The sequence below is a fragment of the Stenella coeruleoalba genome (assembly GCF_951394435.1).
Source record: "Stenella coeruleoalba genome assembly, chromosome: 4".
In the NCBI taxonomy this organism is placed as follows: Eukaryota; Metazoa; Chordata; class Mammalia; order Artiodactyla; family Delphinidae; genus Stenella; species Stenella coeruleoalba.
This window is the reverse complement of record NC_137149.1, coordinates 783399-798341: the sequence shown is the minus strand read 5'-3', so window position 1 is coordinate 798341 and position 14943 is coordinate 783399.

Sequence of the window (14943 nt, the reverse complement as noted above, 5' to 3'; positions counted from 1 at the left end):
AGGAGCCGGGGCACCCCCTAGGCCCTGAGAGATCCAGGCTGCGTCAGGCCCGGCCTAGTCTCATCAAGGACTGACCCCAGAGCAGACAGGAACCTCGAGACACCAAGAGCCCTGTTGGTGGGACACACAAAATGGTGAGCCCCTGCTCACACGCGGAGCCTGACCCCAGCCCCGCTGCAAAGCTGCTGGCGTCCCTCATCCACGGACCCCTCCCGTCGCAGCCAGCGTGTGGCCACTCCTGTGCCATCCGTGCCAGCTTCTGGGAGCCACAGGGCAGAGCCATGGGCAGGGCCGCGGGGCTGGTGGAGGATGAGGGTGTTGCCAAGGAGGCCACCGTGCCCTCCTGGGTAGGAGCCTCGGCCCCGCAGGGCTGTCCAGCGGCCTCGGGGCACACATACTGCCGGAAATGACCAAGGCCGTGGCTCCCCAGCCCTGGGCGCAGGGCTCTCACTGCTCTGTGGGCCTGACGGCTGGCTCTCCGTTCTGCTGGAACCCATCCTGGAGCTGACGACCCCCCTCCTTCCACGGGCCGGGCCTCCGCTGCCCCTCCACCCCCAGCAGGCACCCTGGCAGCAGGAAGCTAGCAGGTCTGCAGCCCTGGGCCTCCAGCTCGGTGGCCCCTGGCGGCTGTGACCTTGGGGCTTCACTTCCTCTCTGCACAGGCAGCCGGCTCAGGCTCCACCCCTGCAGGTGAAATGGGGTGTCTTTGTAAAAACCCCTGGGCCAGGGTCTACCCAGGGCTGCCCCTCCTGCCGACCCTCCCAGCCCTTCTGGCCTCTGTGCTCAACTTCGACACTAGTGCAGCCTCCACGCCCAGCAGATGCTCCCTGGGGGCCGAGGCGAGAGCCAGCGGCCGCCCGGGCACTGAGGCTAGAGAGGAGCCCTCAGCCTGGCTCCGAGCACACGCCCTCCAGCATCCGGGAGCTGCCTCTGATACACCAGACGCCAGGCCGACATGGGAAGGGTCGTGTCCCCAGCAGCCCGGGCGGTGGTGAGAAGGGGTCATGGGGAGTCAGCGAGGTTTCCAGATGCCCAAAAGTGCCGGCCGGCAGCCTGGGGGCAGGCGGGCGGCTTACAGCTATGGGCTGCGCAGAGAGGACGGGGTTGTGGCCGGGCTCACGCCTTGGGGACCCCCCAGGGCCGGAGCAGCGGAGATGAAGGAGGCTGCGGACCCTCCCTCTGCTCCCCTTGCCCTCACCAGGCGTGGCCGCAGCTCCCAGCAGAAGCCCCCACCGTCAGGCCCAGAAAGGGTCTGAAATTAATTCTCGTTCCCGAGGCGAGCGCAGGTGACCCGCCGTGTCCGCAGCCTCGCGGGCTGTCGCGGAGCCGCCGCCTCTGCGTCTTATCTCGCGAGCAGCCTCATTTGTTACTTCTCGCTGAATACACCCACTCCCATTATTTCTGTAATTCTTGGCAATAACAGCCCTTCCCCTAATGAAACCTGCATTATTGGAAGGTTGCCGTCCTGACCCAGCGGAGATTAGCTGTGTACTCTGTTATTGCTACATATGTAATTGTATAATTGATTTTAAAATTTACTTTTGTGTCCTCACATCATAAAGTAAGCAGCCCATTAGGGGAGAAATATAATTAATATATCTCTAACCGTTTCTACCTCGGGGAGAAGGGCACTGGGGAGGGGTCCTCTGGGCTGGGAGTAGGGGAGGGTTCTGCATGGGCCACCCCTCTCTCACCTTTGGGGGTCCCTCCCAGGGTTGTCTTCCAGGCAGACCTGGGGCTTGAGGGTGTCTTGCGGCCCAGGGGTGTCTGCATCAGGTGGGTGGGGGAGGGCCGGGCACCCGGGCCACCTTCCAGCCCGAAGAGGCCTCCAGAGAGGGATGGGAGCCACACCTCCTGCTGGCGGGCAGGTGGGCCGCGCCCCACAGCCGGCAGCCCCCCAGTCCCCAGCCCAGGGCCCAGCGGCCCTGGCCCCTGCTGAGCTCCAGCCTGGGCCACCTCCGCGGCCCTGTGCTCTGCCGACCCAGCTGCCTTGGGGGGCGGGGGGCGGGGGAGGGGCCTCCTGGGAGGCTGCTCGGAGGCCTGGGGCTGCTCCCCCGCCCCTCCCCGCCCATCCCACCTCCGTCTCTCCCGACCCCGGTCTCTGCTTCACGGTCTCCTCACAGCTCCACGGAGCCCCCGGCTTGCGTGCTCACCCCCCGCCCGCCGGACCCCGCACTCCGAGGGGAAGGGGCGCAGGCCGCAGACCGAGACTGGTCCCCTCCCGCCTTCGTGGGGAGCCCAGGCGAGGAGGTGCCTGAGGGCTGCACGCGGCACGCGGCAGCTGGAGTGTCACATGGGGGCGACGGTGGGGAAGGGCCGGCGGGCTCGAAGCTGAGGGCCCTCACGCCATCACCCCGCTCCCTTTGGCGCCCAATTTCGTTCTTTTCTGAAACAGCTCTATTGAAATACAGCTCACATACCATTTAAAGTGTACAAGTCAATTTCTTTTTAGCATTAATATATGCCGACGTGCAACGGCCACTACAGTCAATTCTAGAGCGTTCTCAGCACCTCACACCCCTGTGCCCCTCGGCTCCGCCCCAGCCAGGCCACCGCTCATCTGCCCTCCGTGCTACAGGCTGCTCGTCTGGACATGCCGGGCCGCGTGGATGCCTTTGAGCTGTTCACGCCCCTCAGCACAACGTCCTCAAGGCTCGTCCGTGTTGTCACACGCGTCTCAGTTTCATTCCAAGGAAAGGCTGCATAGTAGTCCACGTTCCATTTGTCCATCATCTGCCCACGGATGTCGGGCTGGTTTCCACCTTCAGCTGTCACTGCAGCTCCCCGACGTCTGCGGGCACCAGGGTGGCACACGCACAGGTGCACACACGTGCCTGCCCTGCCTGGACGTATGTGGATGCCTGTGTGGACGTGCACACACAGGCTGGGCCCAGGGCCAGGCCCGAGCTGGAGCTGGGGACAGAGGGGACACAGAGCTGAGCCCTGCCCTCTCGTGCTGGGGCTGCAGGGGCACAGCTGAGGTGTCTCAGCCTCGGGCTCTCAGCGACAGCTTCCCGGCCACAGGTGAACTGATGGGACGGGGTGCTGAGCACTGCCCAGAATGCTGGCCTTGATGCATACAGGCCCCGGGCAGTCAGTGAGGTGGTGAGCGCGAGACAGGAGCCTGGCCTGCTTTGCACCCCGGGTACAGCCTCCGTGCAGAAAGTGAACCTGTAAAGGGCACCATTCGACCTTCATAAAGCTCGGCGCCTCCTGGGCGCCCACCCTAGCTGCCCCGGTGGGCTTGACGGAGCAGGTGTGCGTCCTACACCAAGAGACCTGGGTGACCTCAGACAAGCGTTCAGGTCCCTCTGGTGTGAACAAGCCCAAGAGGTAATGACCTCCGGGGTCAGCCCTAGTGACCGGCCGGGTCACTGGGGCTTGGGGCTCGTTTTTAAGGAGCTGGCTCGTCCCACAAGGAGCGAGGGAGGGAGGGGTCTGTGAGCGGATCCCGTGGACGGGGCAGGAAACAAGTTTCATTACAGCCACTTGTAGTAAAGGGAAAAGTCAGTGACCCAGTGACAGGCAGTGGTGTCCCTGGCGACCCAGGCTGGCACTCGGGAGGGGGTGGCAGGGTGGGGACCCCAATCGCCCAGTGGGGGCGTATCTCCCCAGGGCCGCCAAGGTGCGGGCTTGTCCTGGGGGGACCTCTGCTCAGATGCCCAGGACAGCTCTCTGCACGGCCGAAGAGCCCCGACACCTGCGTGGTTCCCCCACGGTTGTGCCGGCCACTGCTCAGGCCCCGACTCTTCCATGGATAGGGAAGGCCCTGCCCTGGCCCTGCTCCAGGGTCGTGGCCACCATCTGGGACTGCGTGGCACCGGACAAAAAGTGGCCCTGCTGCCCTTGGGTGGAAGATGCCGGCTCCCTCCCCCTGCCAGCTGCTCCGAGTAGGGGTGGGGGGCCTGGGGCTTGGGGAGGGGCCAGCACAGACCCCAGAAACAGTGGATCTCAAGCTCACACGCCTTGTACCCCACCCAGCCTCCCTATCCCACAGTGTTTGGGTCGTCCAGGGTCACCCCGGGTGGCCCAGTCCCCTGCCCCAGCCACCCAGCTCCCTGCCAGGGAGGAGCCAGCCCGTCCCTTTCCTTGGGCAGGCCAAGCTGTCACTGGCTCCAGGGAGCGGATTCATCAGATAACCCCGTAAATCACACGTCAAAACACTGTTTTTCAAGGAGGCTCTGCAGAGAGAGAGTGCTTCCTCAGCCTGGTTAAGACGCATGTAACAAAATATATGTAAGCAAGTGGGCTGCTTAATCATGGAGACGAAGAGCCCCACGAGAGATTGTTCTGCTTAAAAAATGTGCTGGGGACTTGCAAATATGTTCTTAGAAGCAATTTTATTACAAACGGTCCCATCGGGCAGCGCCTGGGAAATTATGGGATGCCATGTTCATTCCTCAGAGGCTGACTGCAGTGGGAGGGCGTTGGGGGGAATCTATACCGTGGAGCCGGGGGGTGGGGGGCTGGGCCACGGGACGGGGAGGGGCCCCACTGCGTCCAGGGCCCTCCCCAGGCAGGGGCCAGGCGAGGGCTGACCTGGGGTCTGGGCCACCAGCCGCTCCTCCCAGCTGCTGTCCAGAGAGGCCCCGTGGGCCAGGAGACGATGCCCACACACGCAGAGGCCTGGATCAGGTGTCCACTGCAGCTGCCCTGGGGACTCCGGGGGCCTCAGCCCTCCCTCCCCACAGTGGGCACTAAGGTTCTGGTTTTATGCAGAATAAAAGGAGAGGGACAGCCGTCTACAGCTCCTGGAACATGGCAGAGGGCCTGGGGCCCGAGCGGTCACCAGAACCGTCTTCCTCTTCACAAGGAATGCATGAGACCCAGGCTCCACAGACTCTGTCTGGCCTCCCGCTTGGAGGGGCCTGAAGCCAGAAGACGCCCCCGGCTCCTGCTTCGTGGTGTCACCACCGCTGCGGCAGGAGGCCTCTGAGACAGCCCTGATCCCTCCCCATGCTCACGCCCTGCAGGGCCCTCTCCGTGGTTAGACCTGGTGACTTGCTTCCCTGGGACGTGGCAGGAGGGGTGGGTGTCTCGTCTGAGATGAGGTGACGGAACGACAGCGGCTCCCGTCTCGGCTGCTGGTGTGGTCTCCCTCCCTCCCTTCTCCTCCCACCCCCATCTCTCTAACGCTGGTTCCGCGGGAGGCCAGCTGCCTGTGTGTCCACGCTGGCAGCCCGGAGAGAAGCCCAAAGCAGGGGCCAGCAGGCAGTGAGGACCCGCCAAGCCTGGGGCCACCTTAGGGGCAAACCCACTGCCAGTCGAGCTGTGAGACGCCTGCAGTTCCAGCTGCCAAGTGGACGGCAGCCCCATGAGAGGCTCTGAGCTAAACCACCCAACTACATCATTCTCAGACTTCTGACTCTCAGAAACTCTGTGAGACAATGAATGCTTGCTGTCCTCTGCCACCACCACCGTCACCACCATCACCATCATCACCACCACCATCATCATCACAACCATCACGATCACCAACATCACCATCAACATCACCACCATCACCATCATCACCACCACCATCATCATCACCACCACCATCATCATCACCACCATCACCATCAACATCACCACCATCACCATCATCACCACCACCATCATCATCATCACCACCACCATCATCATCATCACCACCATCACCACCATCACCATCATCACCAACATCACCATCAACGTGACCATCACCACCATCATCATCACCACCATCACCATCATCACCACCACCATCATCACCACCACCATCACCACCATCACCACCATCACCATCATCACCATCATCAGCACCACCATCATCATCATCACCATCATCACCCCCATCATCATCACCACCAACATCACCATCATCATCACCAACATCACCATCATCACCATCATCACCATCACCACCATCATCATCATCACCACCATCACCACCATCACCACCATCACCATCATCACCATCATCACCATCATCACCATCACCATCACCACCACCTTCACCACCATCACCATCACCACCATCATCATCATCACCACCACCACCATCAACATCACCACCATCACCACCTTCACCACCACCATCACCACCTTCACCACCACCATCACCACCACCATCATCACCATCAACATCACCATCACCACCATCACCACCACCATCATCATCAACATCACCACCACCATCATCATCATCACCACCACCACCACCACCATCACCATCATCACCACCACCGTCATCATCATCACCATCATCATCATCACCATCATCACCCCCATCATCATCATCACCACCATCACCATCATCACCACCATCACCACCACCATCATCACCATCACTACCACCATCACCACCATCACCACCATCACCATCAACATCACCACCACCATCACCACCATCACTACCACCATCATCATCACCACCATCACCATCAACATCACCACCACCATCACCACCATCACCACCACCATCATCATCACCACCATCACCATCAACATCACCACCACCATCATCACCATCACTACCACCATCACCACCATCACCACCATCACCATCAACATCACCACCACCACCATCACCATCACTACCACCATCATCACCACCACCATCACCACCATCATCACCACCATCACCATCATCATCATTATCGCCACTACCTCATCACCGTCATTTCCTTCTGGCCCATAGCATTTTCCCCATCTGTTCTCTGAGTGAGAATAGCCCCACGAGATGAGGATACTGTAGAGCCACTTGCTCAGGGCTACCTCTCTGCCCGGTGGCAGAGGCTAGGCTGGTGGCCATGTCTACCTTTAGCTGCAGGCTGAATCTGTCTTTAAGGCTCAGGACAGCAGTTTGCCAGCTCATCTTCCCTGGCAGGCTCTTTGGCCCAAGGGGGAAGCGATTGGCCATGTATTGCGTTGGTCAAAGAGTTCATTTGGGTTTTTCTGTGAGATGTTACCCAAACGAACTTTTTGGCCAACTCAATATCTGGGCCCGGCAGAAGTGGCAAGGGTGGGGTTGGCCAGGAGAGGGCTTCCTCCCCAGTCTCGTCCTTGAGCCCTTGAGCTCTGCTTCCCTGAGATCCCGCACAAGCAGCCCATGTGGCGGCAGACCCTACTCCGCACCCGCATGTTCTGGTTTCCTGCAGGGGGCCTGGGAGCCAGGGCCCTGAGTCAGCAGCGGTGCCCATCGGCAGCCTGGGGTGTGGGAGCCACACCGTCGTGACAGCATCCCAGTTTCCACATGATGTTCGGTGCCCTGTAACAATGGGGAGGACCGTGCCACCATGGGAGCAGAGGCTGGGGGCGGGGCTGGAGGCAGGACTTGGAGGCAGCGGGACATCCAGGCCCTGAGCTCTGTTCACATGAGGAGCAAGTCCACCACACCCAGGGAGTCAGCCCCCGTCGGGGGGCCTCACCCCGCTCAGTGGGAAGCCTGCTTCCAGCTCCCCGCTCCCCTGAGGGCCAGGTCAGCGCCTCCTCAGCCACATCCCTGCACCAGCACGGGGGCTGTGGGTCGGCTCAGAGCGGTGTTCCCTGCAGGCCTGACATCGCCTGGGAAAGTGGCTCACGTGTCCCCTTGGACTGGGGCCATTAACTGACGGCGCTTAACTAATCTGCCCAGGAGAGCGATCCAACGGAGATCGTGTCCCACGGGCCACGCGGATTGACTTCCTTATTCCAGTTAACCGCGGCCAGAGGGGCGCCCTGAGGCGTGGCGAGCGCCGGCCTTGGGCCGCTGACCCAGCAGCCCGGGCGCTCCATCCAGGAGCCCACGCTCGTGCTCGCCTCAAGGCCGGTAAGACTGCCCGTTACAGGAGCCGCTTGCTCGCAGTTAGTGGCTTCATTTAGGGCACTTTTCCCTCCAAAGAGCAATTAGATTTCTGCAGGCTTTGGGAAAAGCAAACGACATGGGGATGGACACCCCAAAAATCAGGCCCAGCGCGGGGTGGGGGTGGTGTCTGCACCCCTCGGAGGAACCCCCAACCCCTCTCGCTACCTGTCAAGCCGGAGGTCGCCAGGCTCTGCTCCGGAGGGACGCTCCATGAGGTTCGGAGCAGCAGAGGGCTGAAAACTTGCAGACCACCCCTTCTCCCCGCCCCATCTCCCCCCGCCCAGCGGTCAGGGTTCTGCTCCCCGAAGCCCTGCCCCACTTACCCCCACTAACGGGTCTGGAGCAGCGGCCCCATGGAAACCTATCTGTTTGCTCCGGGCCCCAAGGCCGCCTCCCAGCCCGCAGCCGTGAGGCCTTTGATGACTCAGGGCCACCCACGTGCTCAGCGAAACAGGGCAGACCTTTTCCCGTGCAACACGTCCTAGCGTGTGGTCCCACCTCTGTGGGGAGTAGACTCTCGTCTGCAGAGACAGCAGGTTACTGGGCGCCGGGGGAGGGGGCAGCTACGAGAGGGCAGGCTTCCTCTTGGGGTGACAGGAATGTCTGGAATTGGGTAGTGGTGAGAGTTGCACAGTCTTGTGAATGTAACAAAAAAATCCCAGAAGAGTACACTTCCAAACGGGGAATTTTATGTTACATGAATCATATCTCAATTTTTAAAAACAGGGAAAAAAGATCTACAACTTAATACTAAGACAAACAACCCAATTAAAAACAGGCAAGAGATTTGAGCGGACTTTTTTCACCAGAGAGGATCCAGGGATGCAAGTGAGGGCACCGAGCTGCTTCCTGCCCACAGCCTCAGGGAAGTGCAGCTCATCGCCTTGGTGGGATGCAGCCATCCGGCCTAACGCGGCTCAGAGGGGAAAGGCGGCCACCGCCAAGTGTGGCGACGCTGTGCGGGACGCGGGATCTACGGGTGGAGACCACCCTGCCCACCGTCAGGTGAGTGGGGCCCCGCGTTGCGGCTGAGCAAGGGGACAGACCCCATGCACAAGCACCTGGGGAGTCTCAGCACAGCGGTGCCCAGGGAAGGAGCCGGAGGAATGAGCCCCATGCATAAAATTCTAGGAAGAGAAACTAATCCACGTGGACAGAAAGACCAGCGGTTCCCCGGGGGGGAGGGGTGTGGGGGGGAGGGGCAGAACCAACTTAGGGGTGACAGGTCTGCCCATCGCCCAGCTCTCGGCCACGTGCTCACTGCATCCACACCCACCTTCACTGTGTATGGGGTGTCGTGTGTCGGTCACACCTGGATGAAGCGAGTCCCTCCCCGGAGCCGTCTTGCCTGCCCCCTCCTCTGCCCGTGTCCCTGAGTGGGGCTGGCAGGTGGGCATGAGCCCCGTGTCCCTGGGGCCTCTGGCCAGATGCTCCCCCAGCCCCTGGAGGCCTGGAACTCCCCTTCCTGCCCTCTCACATGGAGGCAGGGCCTCCCTCCTGTCCTCAGAAGTGGGGAGCTCCCAGGCACCAGATAAATGTCTCCTTGCCCAGCAGGTGTGGCAGTGAGTCCCAGGGAGGACGGATGGGCAGGATGTGGTGATGGCTGGAGAGCGCAGACAGCAGGCTGAGGGCAGCGGAGCAGGGTCGCCCCCAGACTCCTGACACCCGTGCTCTGCCTGCCTGTCCCCTCCTCTAGGTGCCAGGGATCAGCCCAGGGCTCAGAGCTGAGGGCTCTGCCACATGCCCAGGCCTCAGTTTTCCCACCTGTAAGATGGGCCCCAGGCACCGCCCTGCTCCTGACCATGGGAGACAAGGGAGCTGCTGGAAGGTCGTGTCCTACTCCTAGGACCCCGGCTTGTGCCCCCTGAGTGGGGTCAGAGGGAGACCCTGAGGCCCAGGTGCCCCATGAGGGGTGGCCTAGGTCAGGGAGGGAGGGTCCTAAACAGAGCACTCCCCTTTCTCTCCGTCACCCCATCTGCCCAGAGCCCACCGGCCAGGAAAACGGGCCGCTGGGGAGGAGTCACTCTCCCCTCAACACGCCCCAGCCCAGGTGGCCACTCCTGGGTCAGCCTGCCCGCGGCCGCGCTTCCCTGCCCCTCTGCGGTGGACCTGTCAGGTGGGCCTGTCTGCATCTCTGCACAGCTGAACTTTCCCAGCTGCCAACCTGCCACGGCCCAGGGAAACAGGATTGCCCCAGACAGAGAACAGAGACACAGAGTGTGAAAAATTGGACTGACAGTGCCGTGCTGATAGCTTGTTGAACGAGGGAGCCCAACTCGAAGGGAAATTTACATTTATATAGTGCATTTCACCGGGGCCTGGCCAGGGCCTCAGCAGGCCCACCCAGGGCCGTGGGCAGGTAGAGACGGAGACACCAGCTCGAGCGGGAGCGGCCGGGGACGGGGTGGAGTGACCCCCACTAGGTCCCCAGGCTCCCCCCAACCCCGTGAGCTCTTCGCCCTTCCAGCCACACCTCCCACGCTCCGTCCACTCTCGGGCAGCCCTACCCGACCCCCGACCTCCTTGCCTCCCCAGGGCCGCCAGCCTCCGGCCTCTGGGCGCCTCCCTGACCCCGTGCCTGAGGCTCAGCCCCGGCCAGCGTGGCACAGAGCAGCGGGCATGTGAGGACGCAGAGGAGGCACTGTCCGCACACCCACCGGCACCCCGATCTCCGACGTCCAGCCTCCAGGACTATTGGTGAGAGCCTCCATCCTGGTGTCCGGTCAGGGTACCTGGTTACAGCAGGGGCCTGGGGACAGCGCCAGCCCACACAGCGGAGGGCGTGCCAGAGAGCGGAGCAGCCCGTCCCAGCCAGGCTTCCCAGGGGACAGAGCCACCAGGGCCTCTGCTTCTGGAGGGGGCCGGGGGCCTCTGGGGAGCTGCCCCGTCCCCAGAAGTCAGTGCCAGTCCCGAGGGCGGTCGCCCTCCATGTGAGGGGCGCCGTGGCTGTCTTTGAAAGATCTGCGGGCATTTTAAATAAAACCTCTTCGTTTGATTAACTGAGCGGAGAGGGAGCCTCGGCACCTCCCGGGGGTGTCCATCAGTTTCTCCGGGACAGGGCGGCGGGGGTGTCCATCAATTTCTCTGGGACAGGGCGGCGAGCGCCAACCCGGAGGGCGCCTGGCCCACATCCATCACCTCCCCAGAAGGGGAATTTTTCTTGGGAGGCGACAGAAGAGGTTCATCGTGTTGCTCACGGGGAAGCGCAGGGCATTTACATATTCTGTACCAGGAGGGGGGTTGGAGGGTGGGTCCTGGCGTGTGAGGCCACTGCCAGATTGGTGCCAGGCCGTGTCCTTTCGCAATGGCTGAGGCTGGGGCCCAGGTTGCAGACGAGGAAGCAGAGAGGGCTTTCCCTAAACTGCGAACGGCCAGATCCCGTCTCCAGCAGCGTCCCCCCGGCTCGCAGGGCCCGCGGAGGTCAGACCCAGGCCTCAGCCAGCCCCCTCCCCCTGCTCCCCACGGGCCCCGCTGGGCCTTGATGCACACACGGGGGCTGGGGCTGTCTCTCCACGCAGGGAGGGCTGCTCAAGGGCAGGGTCCCCACTTCTGGAGGGCAGTGGAGGGGCCCAGAGCAGGGGCGCCCCCGGGCGGGATGGGACGCAGAGCAGCCAGAAGCCCCTGAGCCTCGTCCGGGGAGCGCTGCCCCGTGCTGACCTGTGGGCGTCAGGGCGGCCCCAAGGCAGGTTGACATCATGTCCTCACCCTGAGGCCTGGGGTCCCTTCCAGCCACTCCTGTGCACGCTGCCACATGGGAGGATGGGGGCCAGGAAGGGTAGAGGTCAGAGAGGGCAAAGGTCAGGGAAAGAAGGGGCCCAAAGGGCAAGGGTCAGGGAGTGATAGGGCCAGGGAGGACAAAGGTCAGGGAGGACATGGGTCAGGGAAGTCAGAGTTCGGGGAAGGCAAAGGTCAGAGAGGTCAGGGGTCAGGAAGGCAGAGGTCAGAAAGGGCAGAAGGCGAGAGCCAGGGAGGACAGAGGTTAGGGAGGGTAGAGGTCAGGTAGGTCAGGGGCCAGAAGTGTAAAGGTCAGGGAGGGCAGGGGCCGCAGAGGGCAATGATCAGGGAGAGCAGTGTTCAGAGAGGTTAGGGGCCAGGGAGGTCAGAGGTCAAGATGGTCAGAGGCCAAGGGAGGGCAAGGGTCAGATAGGACGAAGGTAAGAGGGTTCCTGATCAGCTTCTAGAACCCAAAAGTTATCTTTCTGTCCCAAAACCGGACCCTGATTGGGCCGAGTCAAGGGCTGGGCGTGGCCCTGGCAGGGGTTTGGCCGGGGAGTGCACGTGACCTCAGCCGGCCAATCAGATGCGGCTGGAGGCCAGGTGGGTGAGGCTTCACGGTCTGGTCCCCTCAGCAGAGGAGTGAGGACTGGGGAGCAGGTGGGGCCCTGGGTGGGGCCCTGGGCGGGGTCAGGCTGTGAGACCCCAGGCAGGAAGCAGCCTCAGGCCCTGGAGGGACACACAGGGTCTTAAGAGTGTTGGCAGGTGTCCCTCTGCTGCGGGTGGGGATGGGAGCAGGCAGGAGGGACCTCCTGGAGGCGGCAGGGGGGCTACAGGGAGACTCCAGTGACCAGACCTGGGTGGCGGGTGGGCCTCAGCTAGTCACCGGGAGCCCCACCGGCCCCCCGCTGCCCAGGGGCACGGTCGTGGGCCCAGGCCAACCCTGCCTCGCTGGGAGTTGGGGGCACGGTCGTGGGCCCAGGCCGACCTGCCTCGCTGGGAGTTGGGGGCACGGTCGTGGGCCCAGGCTGACCCTGCCTCGCTGGGAGTTGGGTGAGGAGCCGAAGCCTGGCCAGCTCAGGCCAGGGCCAGGGCGGAGGGCTCTCTGGCCATCTGGGTCTGCCGCGGCACGGCGGGTCCCCTGAGGCACCCGACAGAGCAGGGCTCCCGGGACACGGCCTCCCCAGACGGGCTCTGGCTTGACTTTTATGCTCTCTGCAAGTTATCAATCTTCACCCCCTCCAAGATAAATGCCTCGTCAGGCTGGCCGCGCGGACCCCCTATTTATCACCATTTAATATGTATTAAAGCGCTCTCGCCTCTGATGGCGAAAACAAACAAAAACAGCTGCCTCAGTCCCGGGGCAGCAACAGGCAGAAGGCGGGTGGGGTGTGGGTGGGGTGCTGGGGGCTCCCCTCCTTCTGCGCCGGCAGAGCCCCAGGGACCCCGGACCCCGCGTGCAGAGGGCACGCCCCACGGGCAGGCCAGCTCTCCCGGACTCTGTCCTCCCACTGTCATCCCGGGACAGAGGAGGGAGCAAAGGGGCCCTGGCCAGCAAGTGCCCTGCCCTCAGGGCCCCTCTGGGCAGCTCTCAGCCGGGACTCACCAGCCTCGTGCTGCCTGCTGAGACCTTCTCGGCACCAGTGGTCCAGGGTTTAGGGACCCTGGTGCAGGGGAGCCGCCAACTCTGCCCAGGACAACAGCCCAGGAGGGGGGCCTGGTCTTGCCTCCCCTCCCCAGGGACCCTGTGTCCTCCGGGTCGGGAGAGAGGAAACTGAGGCACATCCCTGATGGAGCTGTGCCAGGCCCTGGGCCTCTGCCAGATGTTTGCGGGAAGGACTCTTCCTCCAGGAGAAATGGACCCTGTTCCATGAAAGCACCACAACCCAAGCGTACACTGCAGATGGAGACGGCGTGGAGTTGGACAGACCCTTCCCGCCCAGCCCCAGGGCCACCGTTGACTTATTAACGTGGCGGGTAATGATAGATGCTGTAACTGGTCCAGCCCCGGAGCCAGGCACCTTGGGCACAGCGCACCCCCACTCCATAGATGGAGAGACTGAGGCCCCGGGACGGGCGGGCTTGTGTGCCACCAGCCCCCTCCCCCACCGGGGACCCAGGTCCCCAGCCCACCCTGCCCTCGCGCCCCTCTGCCTCTGCCCCCATCTTCCTCTCGGTCGCCGCTGTCCACTCCCCCTCCCATCCCATAATAAGCCCGGCCCCCGGGGGTGGAGCCCCCGTGGCGGCCCAGGCAGTGGGGGCTGCTGGGACTGCGGTGGGAGGGGAGGGGTGCGGGCTCGGGCCACTAAATCAGTCCACGCCTGTCACCAGCCGGGGCCGCGGGAGCCGCCCGAGCGGAAATAACAAATGGCTGTCATTGTGGAGCCAAAACCTGTGATTATAATTATCACATCCTCGGTGACCTTGCGTAAACTTTAATCCCTCTCCAATGGAGCATTTAAATAGCCTTCGCTGCGCACCGCAGAGCCCCCGGCCCCCGCGGCTCCCAGGGGGCAGGGACAGCTCTGCAACCGCGCCTGCCGAGCGCTCGCGATCACTTGGCATTGAGCGGGGCTGCCAGGGACCCACCCTGACCCCCCAGCTGGGGGGGCTCCCCCGCCCCCATTTCACAGTGGCCCACACGCACGGGGGGGCTGAGGGGCCACCGGGGACGTGGGGAGCTGGGCACCGACTCCAGGGCCCTCTGATTCGTCCTCTGTGTTCTGAGGCCCCCGGGCGAGGACAGACTGGAGGAAGCCTGGCGTGGGGGGACTTGCCCGGGACTGTAGGGCCTGGGGTGGGGTCCCTCAGACCGGGGCTCCGTACGGGGGTCTGCAACACTCAGCTCTGCAGATGTGGGGAGGAGCTGGGGGGACAGAGGTGGCAGGGAGAGGGGAGCGGGTGCCCACAGAGGCCGTGGGCGTGGGAAGCAAGAGTCAGGAGCAGAGTCTGTTCCAATCTGTCTGCGCCTGGCCCGTCTCCTGGTGGGGTGACAGCTGTGGGGGCGGGGACACACACACGCACGCGTGTACACGAGAGCACACACACGTACAAGGCACATGCGCAGACACACAGGGCACATACATGCGGGCACACCACGCACACTTGAACAGCGCATGTGAGCACACAGGCGCGTACACACACGAACACACGTACACGAACACACGCTCGCCCCACGCATGCACACCATGTGCGCTCTCAGTCGTGCTGAGTGTGGGGCAGCGAGGGCAGTGGAGGGCCGGGCACTGAGCCCTGAGAGCTCCCCCCGCCTCCCCCCGTGAGGGGGCAGCGAGAAGACGGAGGCCAGGAGGAGAGCGTCCTCAGTCCCAGAGGAGCACATGCCCGCGGGTGGATCCCGGGTCAGAGGCCAAGGGATAGGATGTCCCGGGGGTGGCAAAGGAGGTCTTGGGGGCCAGGCCTGA